We start from the raw sequence: 17,065 nt of genomic DNA, 5'->3' as shown, positions 1-17,065 counted from the left end.
CTAAGGACACAGATCTATTGCCCCCTTTCCTCATACATCTTCTGCCTCTGTGGAAAGCAGAGTCATTCTTCTTACCCATTTCACAAAGCAGTGGCCTGTGCTCCCATTTGGAGCATTCAGTGATGTTGGGGACTTTCCTTATTACCCAGCAGCATCTGGACCTGAGGTAGGGTGTGAGATCAGGTGAAAACACATCAGCAAGAGCTATCTTTGGGAAAATGCTGGAGTCGGGGGTGAGGGGTCGGGGGATGAAGGGGTGGGGGATGAGAGGGTGGGGGGTTTGGGACCAGCCGACTCAAGTGCTTCCCTCCCCCTCCTCCACGGCCTACCACAGGTTGCTAACTGTGGAGGAACGCTGCCTGCCCTCCGTCTCGCCGGTGCACAAAGCAGTGTCCCGTTCTGTTTCAAAGAAGACCCTGAGAGCTTGTGTGCCCTTGCTCTTCCTGGTCTGTTGCTGGTGAGGAGAGTAGAAAAGAACCTCCCAGACAGAAAGCAGGACTGGAGAAAGAAGGATTAGGAGGAGGAAGGGCGGGAAGGGAAAGGGGGCACTTGGGGGGGGCGTGGCGTGTGGGCCTTAGTTTAGCTAGACCGCACTTGCTAATGTGCAAATCCAGCGCTCAAAAAAGGAGGAAGAGAGACAGATTGAGAGAAGGATTTTACCTTTTCAGCAGCCATGAGACTAGGGGAAAAATTTAAAAAAACAAACAAACAAACAAAAAAACCCTACTACTTTATGTTAAAAAAAAAAAAAAAGAGAGAGACCTCATGCAAATACAGCTGAGTTGAGATATAAAACTGAACAACCTGACTCTTAAGTTCGCACATTGTTTTGTTTGGTTGATTTTGTTGTTGTTTTGCTTTAGTTTGAGTTTTAATGTTGTTTTTTTCTGGGGGGGTGTTTATTTGTTTAGTTTGTCTGCCTTTGTATATTCAACAAATACTTCTCCTACCTTGTGTCTACAATACTGTGGTCCTGGCACACCACATACCAAGGTACTCAGTCTTTACCATATATAAAAACCACCAGGGCAACATGTTAAAAAATATAGCTTCCTTAGAGGCTCCTTCCCAGTTGCTCCAGACCCCTCAATGTGCTGATCACCCACACATGCACACGCACACGCACATGTGCATACACACACACACACACACACACACACACACACACACACACACACACACACACACACACCCTCTGGAGAAGTTTAGGTGACTCAGGGTACAACCTTTGAGGAAGGTTGTCATAGAAAGAGCACATCCATAGTTTCTTGCCCAAAGAAGACATCCCTGCTTCATTAGAGGTTAGATTGTCAGCACGTATAAGTTATAAACCCTCATGGTGGATGCCAAAGAGCCAAACAAATGGCAGAGAAAGCGGGAGAGATGGTAGGCGGGAAGAAGACTGATTCACAATGGGGTCCTCAGAAGACTACAACTAAAGGTTGGGTTCTAACTGGGCCTTTAAGAATGAAGGGAAGGGCAGATGAGGAGGAGTGAGGGCGTGAGTGAGGTGAAGAAGGTAAGGATGCTCAAAGTGCATATATTCTAGAAGAATGTATTGAGGCATTGGGTGGGACTGTATGCGTCGAGGCAGGTGGCCTTGTATGGTGGTTGACAGCTCAAAGTAGCTTAGATAGACCGAGGCAGATGGCTTTGTTTTTATGATGACCCTTGAACTACTCTTCATGGGTTGGGTTCTAGAATAGTCCCTAAAGTGTTGCACATGGACATGTTAAAATAGAAGGTTATTCACACTTGAAGTACATGCACTGTGCTGTGTGCCCTTTCAGCCTGATTTATTTACATGTCTATGCTGTTGGGAGATTCTGTATCTCCTTTGGCATCTGGTAAAGCTCAAATGCAAAGGCTTTCATTAAAAGCCTGTCCTTTTGCCGTGTGTATTTTCCTTCAGAAGTGGCAGCCTTGACAGTGAGGGCTTCACAACAAATCAGCAAGCCCATGAGAAGTAGTCTCAAAACAAAACGTGGGAAACTCTGTCAACCTCTGCAGCATGGCACCCGTCTGGTCACGTTCTCCACAGTCACGGCTCGCTCTTCTTAAGGGCGTGATTAAGAGTCTGTGTTAAAGAGAGCTTGATGATTCACAGCACCTCTGTTCATAATTGTTTTTGCTCACTCAAACAATTTTGAATATTGGGATACGATTCCTGAAAATATTTTATGCCTTATTAAAGCGATAAGAAATGGAGAGCCCCCTTTCTTGTTGGTCTTCATCATAAGACAAAGAAGGAAGTGGACAGCAAATAGTGCAGCAGGACTCTGTTACGCAGAGATGAGTCACCACTGCTGTAGGGATGTATTTGGTGAGTTTTGTATGACTTCAGGTAAAAAAAAGCCCAGAATTTAATTTGCATCTACGTGTGTAGAAAAACTGTCCATGAAAATATCTGTATTTATTCTTTCTATGCATAGTCAGTCTATAAACTTTTTATCATCAGTGATTATTGTGTTTATGTGTGCCCCGACAATGCTAAGCACTAAACTCTCCCACCCCACCTGCATTTAATACATCTAATGATGTGTGTGTGTGTGTGTATGCATGTGCATGTGTGTGTGTCTATCTGTGTCTGTCTGTGTGTGTGTGTATGTGTATCTCTGTGTGTGTCTATGTTCTGTCTTTGTCTGTGTGTGTGTGTGTCTGTGTATAAGTCTCTGTGTGTGTGTCTTTCTGTCTGTGTGTGCCTATGTATGTGTCTATGTGTGTATGTGTGTGTGTCTACTTCTGTGTGTATTTATGTGTATATCCCTGTGTGTGTGTCTGTGTGTATATGTGTATGTGCCTGTGCATACATGTAGGTGTGTCTGTGTCTCTCTGTGTGTGTCTGTGTCTCTGTGTATGTCCCTGTGTGTATCTATATCTTAGTGTGTCCTTGTGTGTATGTGTGTGTGTGTGTCTGTGTCTATGCTTGAAGAGGACATTCCTGTGACTTTCTGTAATGTGACCAGCATTTGAAGTGATTTGAATCATCTGAGTTTTTACTTCTTCCAAACGCTGTGTAGCTGTCCCTGATCTAGTACACATATTCATTTTACACACTGATAGGTCTTGAAATCTTCCCCAGCCTGGATTCAGATGGCCACTCACTCACTGAGGACTCCACCCATCTCCCTCCTGTCTGCCTCACTGTAAAAGTTGCTTCTCTGGTAGGTGGCTGTCTTTCCATTCAGTGCCTGTGTGCCAGCTTGCATCTTCGTCCCTTCTCAGGACCTCGCAGACTAACAAGCACCTGCTTGTTATTCTATAAGCCCTAAACCCACACTTCAGGTGAGATTTCCTGTGTGCATCTTCCTCTTTCCAGCTTATGTGGCCCCTAGTTATGTGCATGCCTGTGGCTCACACGTGCAGGTGACCCTGGCATGGTCTTTCCTCATAGGAAGCTCATCCAAGGATGTGACGGTTTATAATTGTCAGAACAGTCAAGTGAATCTGAACACACATCTCTGACACACACGTGACAAGCTCTAGGAACAGTGAAACCAGTTCGGGGTCGGTTTGCTTGGCAGGGAGCCTTCGACGCTGTGGATGGATAATGGGTTTTCATCTGCACTAATAATTTGCCTTTTTCCAATATTAAGTTTCTGCTTTCAATGTTTTTAGGGATAAAATGTGGCCAGAATTCTGTGCTCATAGCTTCTCGGGATATATAGTTCTTGAGGTCGCCCTATAATTCTAACGTTGATACACCCCTAAGAGAGCTGGCATGTCCCACCCACACATCTGTTTTGCTTTAGGCGAGGGAACTTTCTCATGCCAGAATGGCTTTCGGTGGATATAGGAAATCTGCTTTATGTTGAGCCTCTGCAACTCACAGATGCAAATGTTTAAAAAACATGGCTATTTCTTCATCTGAAATGTCCCCAGTCACTACTTTTGTCCTGAGAACAAAAAACAACAAGCAAACAAACAAAGGAAAAAAAAAGCTTACTGTGTTGTTAATCCATTGTGTGCAATCCTTATTCCTCATGGCTCATATCAGAGCAGAATTAACTCTTTGGTGGCCTCCTATGGTAAATGCCCAAGTCCTGGTCTTCTCTGACTTATGTCCTCCTGATGGATGAAGAGGATAGTCATTCCATTGCCAAGAACAGAAGGCCCCTGTACAGGACAGCACTACCTCATAGAAGCCTCCACCTCTGATTATCCCTACAAACATGAGCACGCTTTATTCTATTCTGTGCGGAAGGACCTCAGACACATCACCGTCTGCTTGGAAAGATGAAGCAGCCACAGTAACCATGAGAAGGGTGATGGGTGGTGGACGTCAAACACATGTTCTTGCTGCCTCTGAAGCCAAGAAGACTCCAGCCTGGCGTGTCCATGGCTTTAAGCATTTTCCTCTCCAAATTTGAAACTTAACCTGACACTTTAGGGCCTGTATTTTCTATGTGAAACTTAACTTTCCTTATATTGCTAATTATTGTATTGGGTTCTTTTTAAAAAAAAATTTTTTTCTATGTAGGAAAATGTTTAACTATGTTAACAGCACTAGGTCAAAGATTCCAGGCCTTTGAGAGCTTAGGAGAAGTCCACCCCCAGCTGTGTTGTGATACAGCTGAACAGAGGAGTTTGTGGCTAAAGTCTCTGAAACCCCCGAAGCACAGGAAGGCTGACTGTAGATTCCACTAAAGATGTTTAATTCACATGTTCCCTAGTGGCTCTGATGTTTTCTTAAAATGCACCCTCAATAAAGACTCAAAAGCCAGTCAGCGGGAAATTAAAGTTTCCTGGTTGAAGGTACAGCCTCGGTGGCATCTTAAATGAGAACCAGTTAGTGTGTCCCCAGAAAATGAGCTCGCACGGCAAAAACAGACAAGATCTACCCCCTGCCAAACTCCCTGTCAGCAGAAATCTGGTCTGCTTTCCCAAATGGAATGTGGGTTTCCAAACTCGAGACAATCTCTTTCCAAAGCAAATGAGAAACAAATAAGTCCTGGGCACTGGCTCTGTTTTCCATCCAATGCACAGATTTCCTGCTGTGTTGTTCCTACCTGCCCTTTCCCAACTCAGTCTTCTCAGAAGCACGTGAACCAGCAAGTGGTGCAGCAAGTGGTCCCGGGACTTAATAAGGCCAGAAAGTCTCTCTCCCTGTTAACTTGCCCTACTGCTGTGACTCACTGCATAACAGGCTCCTCTCTGTCCCCTAAAAACATATGACCAAGGTTTTGTGAAGGGACTAGAACTGGGTCCTGCTTACACAGTTGACTCTGCCACCGTCTCTGCCCACGCCAGCAGCCACTGAATCCTGCCTATTGTCCAAAGTCCTAAGGCCAGCCAGGATCAGAGGGCCAGGCAAGAAGGCATATAACTTGAGAAGCATATCAGCAGGCAGGGGTTAATGCCAGGCCTGCAGACCCGCCCTGGGCTGAGCAAGAGAAAGCCTGTCTGCTGGGCTTATGGCCAGGACACTATTATCACAGCAGGACCCCGGAGTGAAGTGGCAAATGCTACCAGGTGCCCCATACCATACAGCAACTGCGACTCCATTTTAATGTTAGGCCAGGCCCTGGACCAGACAGCTTCAGCAGGATGGGTGGTTTTCGAAGCTCCTGATGAAAGGTAGGAACTAGCAGAGAAGCACATCACCTTATGCCTCCACCTCCAACCCTGACCGGCCTTTCCTTCGTGATTGTCACATTGCCTGTGGAAAGCCCCTCAGTGAGCCTGTGATGTCACACCAGGCCATACTGCAGAGCCTCTATGCAGGTTGGGCTCTGTGAAGCCCCGCCCCCTTGTCCTCCCTGAGCCACCCGTGCCCTCAGTTCCAGCTAGCCTCCCTTCTGACCTTCAGCCCTCACTGTTCCTGTATCCCTGTGGAGTAAAACTGCACTCACCCTTTGAGGTCCATTTCAAATGGAAGCGTCCATGTTGAGCCTTTCTGCCCACCAGCACACTACCTTTCTTGGTAGAATTAAACACTGCTTTCACCCCCAGCATTTTCTAGGCACTTAGTTCATCACTATAGGGTTATTCCTTACCCTGCGCGTCTTTAGCTGAAGCAAGAGAGACCCAGGAGTCATCCAGGTTTCTTGCAGCCATAGCACAGAGGCCCGTTCTGAGACGGGAGAATCCACCACACTGAGGGCTTGCACTGAAACTGGCCCCTGGAGGCCTTGAAAAGCGTTTGGCTGTTGGAAGTACCTGTGGCTCCGGCAGTCAGGGCACTGCTTTGGTGGGAGCGCTTCCCTGTTCCAGAGGTGTAAGGGCAACACAGATTGAACCTCACTCTACCCAGTATAGGGTGCCCCGGCCAGCATGCTGGGTTCTGCCTGATACTTGCTGCCCGCACAGTGTCCCACCAGCCGTTCATGTGGTCACAGACTCGGGGGGCGGAGGGGAGGGTGGATGCGTGGTGCCCAGCCTGTGATTGCCATGCAAGCGTGAGGACCTGGGTTCAGATCGCTAGCACTCATGTAAAAGTTAAGCGCACAGCGTGTGCCTGTGGTCCCCGCACTGGAAAAGGGGAAACAGGGGACTCCCTGAGCAGCTGACCTAGCTAAAGAGGTGAACTGTAGGTCCAGTGAGCTCTGGAATAAAACCAAAACTAAACTAGAGAGCCATTGAATTAAAGGTGTACCTAACACCCACAAGGACACACACACACACAGACCTCTCTCTCTCTGCCTCTGTCTCTGTGTCTGCCTGTCTGTCTCTGTCTCTGTCTCTGTCTCTGTCTGTCTCTCTCTCTCTCTCTCTCTCTCTCTCTCTCTCTCTCTCTCTCTCTCTCTCTCTCTCTCACACACACACACACATACACACACACACACACACACACACACACACACACACACACACACACACACGGATCACACTTTCAATTGAATATGTAAGAGCTGCTAGAGAGATGTCCTTAATATTCTAGGAAAGGCACCCATCTCTACATATTTCCTCAGTTTTAATGTGATAATCTTACTGGGATCATACCTGTGTTTGTTTAAAAGTCCTTGCATTTTGGACACATGCTGAAACAGTTACAGACGAAGTAACGGCCGACAATGTGGGTTTGAAATAATATGGTGAGGAGAGAAAGAAAGACAAAGAGAAAACAGGGCCACAGGATGGCGTTTGCTGGCGCCGGGCTCGGCATACAGTGGTGTTTGCTACATTGTTAATACTTAGTCAGTTCTCTGTGTATCTGATATTTTTCATAACAAAGCTGTTGTTTTAGTACATGGAAAGATTATTTTGTTCTTAGGTCCTTCTTTTCTAGATTCTCACCTATTGGGCCTCTTTGCCTTGCTCAAGGTCACTCGTAAGGGTATCTAGTTAGAAGACACCAAATTACTGGCTTCCACAGAAAGGCTTTCCCGTAAAGTCCATCAAATAGGTTTCAAAGTCTTTGCAAATTAGGTTCCTTCTTCCCTGGGTCACATGAGGGGGATCTAGATGGAGGGTTACGCTGTCAACTGTGGGCTGAGGTGCCCGCTTTGAGCAGTGGTTCTTAACCTGTGGGGTCATGACCCCTTTGCAGGGAGTTGAACAACCCTTTCATAGAGATCACCTAAGACCATCCGAAAACACATATATTTACATTATGATCCATAACAGCAAAAATTACAGCTATGAAGTAGCAACAAAAATAATTTCGTGGCTGGGGGTCAGCACAACACAAGGAGCTGTATTAAAGGGTCGCAGCATTAGGAAGGCTGAGAGCCCCTGCCTTTGAGGCTCATCGCTTGCTTTTCCAGTGAGGACTCGCTGCCTCCTTACTACAGCTGACAGGAGAGAAGTGTGCCATTTACAATGTGCCTGTGTCCCAGGGGACCGAGCAGGGGAGCATTTGAAAAAAAAAAAAAAGACACTTGAATAGAACTAAGGCTATTTGGAAGGCTCCCTACGAAGATGGGTTTTCTGATAGAGCCTGGAGACCCCGGGCCAGCCGGAAACATAACACCTGAAAGGCAGGCTCAATGCTGAATTATTTAACCTCCCCAACGTTTCTGTTGTGTCTCCCTCTAGACCAGAGGCTCTCTCTAGTCCATTAGCATAGCATTTTCCAGAGTGGGTTTTCGCCAGCCCTCTTATCTACAAACTGTGTCCTCCACCACCACACCCCGGCATGATATGGAAAGTTCTGTGTTCGTCCTGTTATCTGAAGCCACTCTCATCCTCCGGGCCCTGCACACAATAGGAATGGTTGAGAAAGAGCAAAGAGAGACTAGAATGGAAGAGTGACAGGGACACTCACTGAACCAGTGTACCAGCTGGAGATGACAGAAGCAGGATGAGAGAGTTCTCAGGGGTGCCTGCCTGTTTCGGTTAGCCACCTCTGTGAACTTCCTCTGTATGCTGCCTTAACTACCAAGCCATATGCACCATATTCCAGATGTCGCCAGGGTTGTTAGGGATGGTGACCGCAGAGACCAGGCAGGCAGGATACAGGAGAGATAGACAATCGGGAGTTCTCAGGCAAGTCCAGAATGCACTGGGGCAGGGGGCAGGAAGACAACAAAGAACAGGGTAGGAAGAATGGATGACCGGAAACTTAGAGGTAGGCTTTCGTGTGGCATGGCTGCAGGTTTCGGAAATCTGGTTGCACGCATCAGGGGACCCTGCACACTGATTCTTATTGTCCCTTGTTCCTTCTAGTCTGCTTAACACTGCTAAGCAGTGGGGTAAGGCGGTAGAGAGAATAACCCAGGAGAAATCTTGATGACAATAATGGTAAAGCTCATCTTCTCTATTTAATGCCAACCAACCTCGTGCTTCCTTCCCCCTTGATGGCCGTTAGCTTACTCAGTGCTCACGGCTAGACATGAGAATAGATGTTAGTATTCCCACTTTCCAGAGGAGTGAAGTGAGCCTTAGGCAAGTTAAGTTGTTTATGCTTCCAGGCTACCCAGCTAGAGAGTAGGTAATAGGGTGGGGGCTTCTGTAAGTCCAGGCTCACAGCACCCACCTCGGTGTTACCCTCCTGCAGTGTTAAATAACTCTGCTGTCCTAGGCCTGGAGAGAAGATGGCTCAGTCTGTAAGAGCATCTGTTGCTCTTGCAGAGAACTCAGGTTGAATTCCCAGCACCCACATGGTGATTGATTCTAGGCCCCTCTTCTGACCTCTGTCAGGAGGTATGGGCACACACATGGTGCCCATACATACATGCAGGCAAAACACTCCTACACCTAAACATTTAAAATCTAAGGCAAAACAGCAGCAACAACAGCAACAACAACAACTGCTGTCTTGGGGTGCTCCGTTCGTGGCTCTGCACCCTCTCTTCAGGTACAGTGTCTAAGCTCAAACTAGCACTAAAGTCTGTAGAGCCCACGGACACTCAGTCAGTGAGGCATAGACTTGGAATCTGTGGACATTGCAGCTCCCCCGGGCAATTGCCTTATCAGATGACAGGGATGCTCATGGTAAACGTATCCTCACATCACTCTTCCTCTTTCTGACTTCTTTTCCCAGTCAGCCAGAGAGAACAGAAAAATCCAGCTCCGGCAAGAGTGGGCTTTGCTCTCTCAGAAGCAGCTCCTACTGCTATGCAAGGCGGGGGTTTTGCGCGTGCCATACGGTTCCTTGAGAGACAGGGGATGGATGGGAGGGAAGAGACGTAGATAAAGAGTAACCAAGAGAAGTGGGTGGGAAGACACTCATCCTGCCAGCCTCCTTGCCTGCTCTTTCTGTGCTCGCTCAGCCTTTATCACAGGCCTGCGGTCAAATCCCAACGCAGGGCCTGGACATGGAACCGGAGCCGCCTGTGGGCCTCGCTGGCATGCAGATTCTCGCCACAGATAAGTGGTAAATGGGAAAGTAAATCAGTATCAGATAAACCTGATGTGATTATAGGATTAGGCTGGTTGCTTGTAAAGCCATTCAGCAATTATTAGGAAAAGGCCCTGGTGTTTCCAACAGCCTCTTGGAAATGTGCTTTCTAAAGTTAAAGTTATACCATTGCCTCCCACCCTCACCCCGGGACTCTGCCCGACACATAGTCTTCTTTTTTTCTTTTCTTTCTTTTTTTTTTTTTTAAATTCATGTGAAATATATTTTCTTTTTCTTTAAAATGGTTCAGGGTTTGGTTTTAAATCAGCCTGCACATCTTCCATCAGCCTAACGTCTCTCACATATGTCAAACTGGCTTCAGCCACCAGTACTTCATTAAATCCCAAAGGGAAAAAAGTAGTTTTAATTTTAAGTGGGGAGGTGTGGGGGGGGGGGAACTGTCCAATTCTGTGAACAACTAACATGAGTCCTATTTAAAACAAAGTGAGGGCTGTTTTATATTGCTTTACGCAGCCTTCTTCTCACACAGAACCAGGAAAGTAATTCTGTCTCTGGCTGACACTGACACTGATGGACACCTGCATGCATGCACCCTCACAGGAGTGCACAACATGTATTCTTTTGAGGAAACCTCTGAGGAACTTTGCGCTTCTAAGAAGCACTGGATGAATTTTCATAGGACCCTCCAAGCCATGCTGATCGTCTCTGGTCAGCAAATACTTACAAGGCTCTCTGTGAGCTGAGTACTATGAAACGTTCCTGCCTGAGACAGCTGCCGTCCTCAGCTGGCCCTGACTATAGACCTCTGAAGACACATACGGGACCCCAAATAGCACCTCGCCATTCCCTAGGAGGGTGGCAGCTAGAAGGGCTGCTGCACTAAGCAGAGACAGCTGTGGGGTGAGCTGGAGGACAGAGACAGGCACCAGGACCAGTCCTTACCAGCCACCAGGCACCATTAAAGTAAGAACTGCCCGTTTTTGTCTCTTCTCCAGGACCCACTCTTTGAAGGCATTTGGGTAATTACAGCCTCCATTGCACCTTTGGCTGTTGGTTTTAGTGGATTAATTATCTGCCATGTGTCGAGAGATTTCCCCTGATCACTTTGAGATGCTCTTCCCAAACTCTGGCTGTTTTCAAATTTCCCGGGGGTGGGGGGGGTGGGGGGGGGCAGACTGCTCCATGGTTTGCGTCTTCTCCTTATCACGTGCGTGTGAGCCATCCCCAGCCTCCTTTTCTCTTCCAGCTTATCCTCTACTTAGTTTCTCAGGAGAAGCTTATGTGCTAACCCCGGCAAGCCTCAATGACAGGGTGGGTAGTGAGGATTTCCAAAACCCACCCTGGCTTGGTTCTGTGTGCAGCAAGCAGTGCTAACCCTCAGAGCCTCGCTTCCCCTGGCATTCCTGGTTTACTTTGCAGGAGCCTGACTGAGCACTGTGAAGGAATAATCTGAGCGAAACCCAGTTTGTAACCCAGCACTGGCACGGGGTACTCGATAAATATTGCCTGGAATAACAAACAAAGCCCAGGATTCCATGAGAGAGAGAGAGAGAGAGAGAGAGAGAGAGAGAGAGTGCTCCAGTCTATACAGCGCTCATATTGTTTGAGCCTTTGGAAGGGATTCAACTGGATAAGCCAGGAAAGCAGTCACAAGCTAACAGACAACAGGCAAGCCTTACACCTGGCACAGTGCTTGGGCTACAGGTACAGGTACTCCCGTGTGACCTGCTTTTTACATGGGAGCTGGAGATTTGAACTCAGGTCCCCATGGTTGCACAGAACCGCTCTTAGCTATCTCCACTGCCTCGGTTTATTTGCTTTAAACCTGACTCTGGCTGCAACTGCCTCTCCGCTGTCTCCACCCACCATCAACCCCTGCTTACTGTCACATCCGGCTAGGGCCTCAGAACTCCCGTGCACCTTTATCTGGTGATATTTATCAAACTGATAATGACTGATAAAGGGATTTGAGGAGGTACCTCCGGCGGGAGGGTGGGGGGGATGGCTTATAATACTGTGTCCAGGAGGAAAGATTTAGACTCGTGGATAGCAGCAAATAAAGTGAGTGAATTTATTAAAAAAGATACTTCCAAGGGAAAAAGAGGTGGGGTGGGGTGGGGCGGAGGAATTCAGCAACTGGAAAGAGCCCTGCTATACAAAGACAAGGCTTTGGGCATTTGACCTTTTGTTATCTTAGCATGGGCTTTGGGGCTCATGTATATGTCACATGCTCCGTTACATGTCATTCTTCATACAACTTCATGCACTGTGTATCTCACTGGCATCTTCAATCTCCATCCACAGGTGAGTGCTTTAGTGTTATAAGGATTCACAGTCATGGTTGGACACTGGAGTTACCCCTGGACTTGCAATAGTGGTTGGTTTTAGTTGGCTTCACTGGGTGGGAAAGGAAGAGTTTCCAGCCTTCCCCTTCAACAACTTGTTTTTGTTTGTTTGCTTGTTTTTTTCTATGTAAATATTCTAAAGCTTTGTGTAAGGCCTTCTAGACCTCTCGCTCTCTCTCCCTCCTCAGTGCTTGGTGCAGAATATATAGTACATGGCTGAGCAAAAGAGTCGTGAACCCAGCTGTGCTCCCGATCTTTCAGGGAAAGACACATACATGTAGTTAAAGTATAATGCCTCTCATAAAACATTAACAGGGGCCTAGGTTAACTTGGAAGGCCAAAAATTCACCTGTGCCAATGTGACTTGGTCAGAGGCCTGGAGAGGGAGTTATCCAGACAAAGGGTTGTCGAGTAAGTTCCCTGGGCGGAGGGAAGGACAGATGCAGAGACACCAGCCTTGGAGAAAGCCCAGGCTGGGCTAGCAGAGTTCAGGACAGTAGGATATCCCAGGCACTAAAGGAACCATGTAACTAGCCTTTGGCTACTTTCTTGGGTTCTTTGTCCTCCCCCCCCCCACCACCACACACACACCACTCCTATCCCTCCCCCAATACTAAGTAGGAGAGAGAGAAGTTTAAAGGGGAAAGGGGCTCAATATTGTTAGACTACTTCCTGCCGATTAGGGACATTGAGTTTCTCGGGGCAGAGTTGACTTTCACTCACAGGACATGCAATTTCTTCTACTTGTCTCTTTGTGCCTGACCACTTGACAAAGCACAGCAGCAGGAGAAACAGCCGAAGAGCCTTCTCTCCAGGCTCTGGCATTTATATACCCTCTGAAGTGTCCCCCCAGAATTCCAAGCATAAACTATCTTCAGCTGGCAAAAATCACACCCTTCCGAGAGCATGAGGCAAGTCACAGTCAGCTGCTGGAGCAGTCCCATATCCCACACCTGGGATTAAAACATAGACATGTTCTCAGCATAACTGGGTTTTTAAAGAAACAACAAAAAAAAAAATCTCACTGCAGAAACCTGTGCAGTTGTGTCAAAAACACAGTCCAAGAATGGAGCAGTGTGAGAATTGAGTGTTTATGAGAAAACAAGAGTCTTGTGACCTCAGTTTCTTCAAAATGTAGATTAGTTTTTGGAATGCGTTTTCACAGCCCCCCCCCAGGTGTAGAGGATGGGGGTGGGGTTACTTCCGCTGTTATTCACTTGCCTCTGTGGAAAACCACGGTTTTGCCATGTGTGGCTTGCTCTTGTGTTTCAACACCTTTTACCTGTGTGATTCTTCTTAACCCTCAGAGTATAAATTGTCTGATTCACAGAACAAAGTTGGCTATTCCGTGAGACTTTAGTTTTACTTCATTTCTACGCCCTGCTCCCCCAGGTTCGTGCTCCCAACTGGAGCAGTAAATAGAATTGGAGCATTCTGAGGAAAAGCAGTAGTGTGAGATAAGAACCAAGAAGAGTGGACAGGTCAGTACAATGCTGCTGACTAAACAGGCCCAGGGAGTGTTTCTCATTCTTAGTGCGGAGTGGGGCCTCTTCCCAGCCATGTTTTGGAGACCACAGTTCCTTCCTTCCTACAGCTCTGCCAGTTCAGTGAGCTGCCAAGGCTTGTGTGTTTGTTTATATGGAGGATACAGGAGCATATTCTTGCCCAGGCCTGGACAGGGTGCTCCCATCTTACGCTGCGTCACCATGCAGAGAAGAACAGGTGTTATCGCTGTGATCCTTTGGAGGAGAAGGAGCAGGTGACCCAGGTCCTGTGGGTCCTGTTGTGGTTCTGACTTTATGAATAAAGTGAGTGAGGCTGCATCTGTGGCAAACCAATTATTGGTGAGCCCACCTGGGAAGATGACCCCCGTCACAAAGTTCCTAGACTAAGACTGACCACCGTGCCTCAGAAAACAGCATCCCTGAGTGGCGTTTCGTGTTCCCACACCACGGCTTCAGGCCTCATAGCTCCTATTTTGGCTCTGTTGGCCATCTGGACTGCCCTCTTGTTAAGACCAGAAAAGGCTTCTGGTCACCAGAATAGAATCTCTGGGCTGGGTGGAGACCCAACATTCCAGTTGGGCTGCGTGGTACTTTGAATGAGAGTCCCGCCCACCCCCACCCCCACCCGAGTAGCCCCATGTATTTGCATGCTTAGTCCCTAGTTGATCGGTCCAAAGGATTAGGAGGTGTTTGTGGCCTTGGTGGAGGAGGTGCGTTGCTAGCAGTGGACTTTCAGGTTTCAGAATCCCACACCAGGTCCAGTGTCACTCCCTCCGGCCTGCTGTCTAGAGATCAGGACTGAAAGCTTAGCTCTGCTCCAGCACCACGCGTGCCTGCACACCGCCACACTTCCAGCCGTGATGGTCATGGACTAACCATCTGAGGCTGTAAGCCAGCTCCCAAGTAAATGCTTTCTATTATCACGAGTTGTCTTGGCCATGGTGTCTCTTCACAGCAATAGAACAGTGACAAAGACAGGCTGGTTCAGTCACTTGGGCTGGGGACCGTCTCCTGGGAAGGTGGGCTTACCATGACAATGCTAAAGGGACAGACAGCAAGAACGTGCAGCTTTGCCTTTCTTCTATCTCTTTCCTGGGCATGCTTGGTGCTCCCATCCTCCCAGTGGTTCTGGCAGCTCCCTCTCCCTCTCAACCCTCTCTTCCCGCTCTGTGTCTGATCTCCATGCCAGCACCAGTGCCCTTTCCCCTTCTCCCGTGTCCGTCTGCCCCCTTCAGGCAGCTGCTGAAGGTCACAGCTTGCCTGCCTCAAGGGTTTTCTTTTAAACTCTTAATAAAATTGTCCTTGGGCCTCCACTTGAGTCCCTTCTTAAATTCTTTTATTAGCCACACCAGGAGCCGCAGACAGGGCCTAGATTTCCCCCTCCCCCCCACCGTCACCCCCGCACCTCCTCACCCACCCACCGACCCCCCTGTCACTCCCACACCCAGGCCTGGGCCATCTCAGCTCTTGTAACAAGGCTCGAATGGCCATTTATACAGCAGTGATCTAGGCCACCCCTTCCGGGGTACTAAGGCCTGGCTGACATCTGTGGCCACATTTTCACATCATCAAGACATCTTTGCAGCGTAGACAATGAACAGGGGACATGGAGAGGGATCTTTGAACATGCCTTTCATCCCTGCTCTAAATAAATAAATAAATAAATAAATAAATAAAATAATTACTGGCTTCCTAGTTACTGCAGAAATGTCTTTCTCTACTTGGGAGAACCAGCCCTGACCCAATCCATCTGTTCCCTCCCTCTCTCTCTCTCTCTCCCTCTCTCTCTCTCATTTGTTTTTGTTTTTTTGTTTGCTTGCCTTGGGTTTCGGGTGGGTGGAAGATGGGGGTAGTTTGATACAGGGTTTCTATGTGTAGCCCTGTCTGCCCTGGAACTCATTCTGTAGACCAGGTTGGCCTAGACTTCACAGAGAACTGCCTGCCTGCCTCTGCCTCCCAAGTGCTGGGACTAAAAGCATGTGCCACCACGCCCAGCCCCTTCCTTTTCTTCTGAGACAGGATTTTTCTATACTGGAGGTTTAACCTCAAAACTCTTGTGTGGAGAGTGTCAAGATAAGCCTTACAGAGGAGGTGGAGGAAGAGGAAGAGAAGGAGGAGGAAGAAGGAAAAGAAGAATTACTGATGACTGTCTGTCATTCCTGTGGTACTGCTGTACTGTCCTTGAACAACAGAGATGCTTACAAAACAAATTTAACATTCAAGCCCTTCTAAAATGCACAGCCTTGGGCTGTTCAGGGAGGAGTGCCTCTTCAACCCCCAAAGGGAGGGAAGCAGAGATCTATGTGCAGCTTCCTGCCTGCCTGTGGGCCTTTGCCAATTCAGGACGCGACTCCGGGGGCTTCACAAAGTGTTCGGTGATAAATATTCTGACCTTCCTATTCACAGCCCTTTTCTCTTACAAGAAAGAGATGGCAAGATCTCAGCACTTCCCGGAGAATCTAGCTTTTGGGTTTTCTATGTTATCAAGATTTATTTTGCTTTCTTTGGGGTGTTGTTGTTTTCAAATAAGGTCTATGGGGGATATAGGCTTGAGCCATGACGCCCAGTTTAAAATTGTGTTTGTTTGCTTTTTGTTTCTTGAGATAGTCTCACTGTGTAGCCCTGGCTGTCCCGGAACTCACAGATATCCACCTGCCTCTGCCTTCCCAGTGCTGGAATTGAAAGTGTGCGCTACCAGGCCTGGTTTAAGAGGGGTTTTGTTTGTTTGTTTTCTTTTAGATTTATTCATTTATTATGTATACAATGCTCTGCCTGCATGTACACCTGCAGGCCAGAAGAGGGCATCAGATCCTATTATAGATGGTTGTGAGCCACCATGTGGTTGCTGGAAATTGAACTCAGGACCTCTGGAAGAGCAGCCAGTGCTCTTAACCTCTGAGTCTCCAGTTTAAGAGTTTTTTAAATTAGCATAATTGCCCATGTTTATGGGGTAGGATGTTATAATTCGATACATGTACATAACACATCCTGGTCAAAGCTGGGCGGTTGGCATTTCTATATCCTTGAACATAGTTATTTCTCTAGGTTAGGAACCCTCAAACTTGTCTCTGGACGTTAGAGTTGTAGAGTGACTTGCTCGAGACCATGGTTGATCTCCGTGGCATCTTCCTTTACCTCACTGTGTTTTGGTAACCAATAGCCATCAACTTGCAGCTTGTCACGTGACTCACTACACCAAAGCATCAGACCAGCAGCCCAGAGCCCACCATATGGCTAGGGTTCTGCTCCTCAGAGCTTCTGCAGGGCACAAGCCTCTGCAGGGCACGATCCCTTGGCAAAAAGGAGCCTCCAATGTGACAACGCCCAACTTGGCTGTTTGTAATCTGCCTGACTCTGTCAGGTAGAAAGTTCAGTTCCAGCTCGTTTTTCTCCCTCTCCTAATTGATTTCCCAACTGCAGGTTCAGAAGTGGGAGTTTGCAGAGCACATTCTCCCGGAATGCAAGTAGTTCCT

The 17,065-nt window shown here is 47.7% G+C and overlaps 1 protein-coding gene and 1 long non-coding RNA gene across 3 annotated transcripts in view; one reads left to right on the top strand and one right to left on the bottom strand.

Annotated features, from left to right (window-relative positions):
• The window catches only part of ARSB (arylsulfatase B), a 137,870-nt gene that overhangs the window by 105,115 nt on the left and 15,690 nt on the right, over positions 1-17,065 (top strand). The window lies entirely within an intron of this gene.
• Positions 1,801-9,851, bottom strand: LOC311608287. Its single transcript, XR_014782892.1, has 3 exons — positions 9,619-9,851; positions 3,947-4,068; positions 1,801-2,077 (listed from the first exon to the last, which is right to left on the bottom strand). It is a non-coding gene; the product is annotated as an uncharacterized lncRNA (long non-coding RNA).

Source organism: Acomys minous (assembly GCF_964271855.1).
Source record: "Acomys minous genome assembly, chromosome: 11".
NCBI classification, from domain to species: domain Eukaryota; kingdom Metazoa; phylum Chordata; class Mammalia; order Rodentia; family Muridae; genus Acomys; species Acomys minous.
The sequence above is the reverse complement of the archived record's forward strand: the minus strand, read 5'-3'. Positions and strand labels throughout refer to the sequence as shown.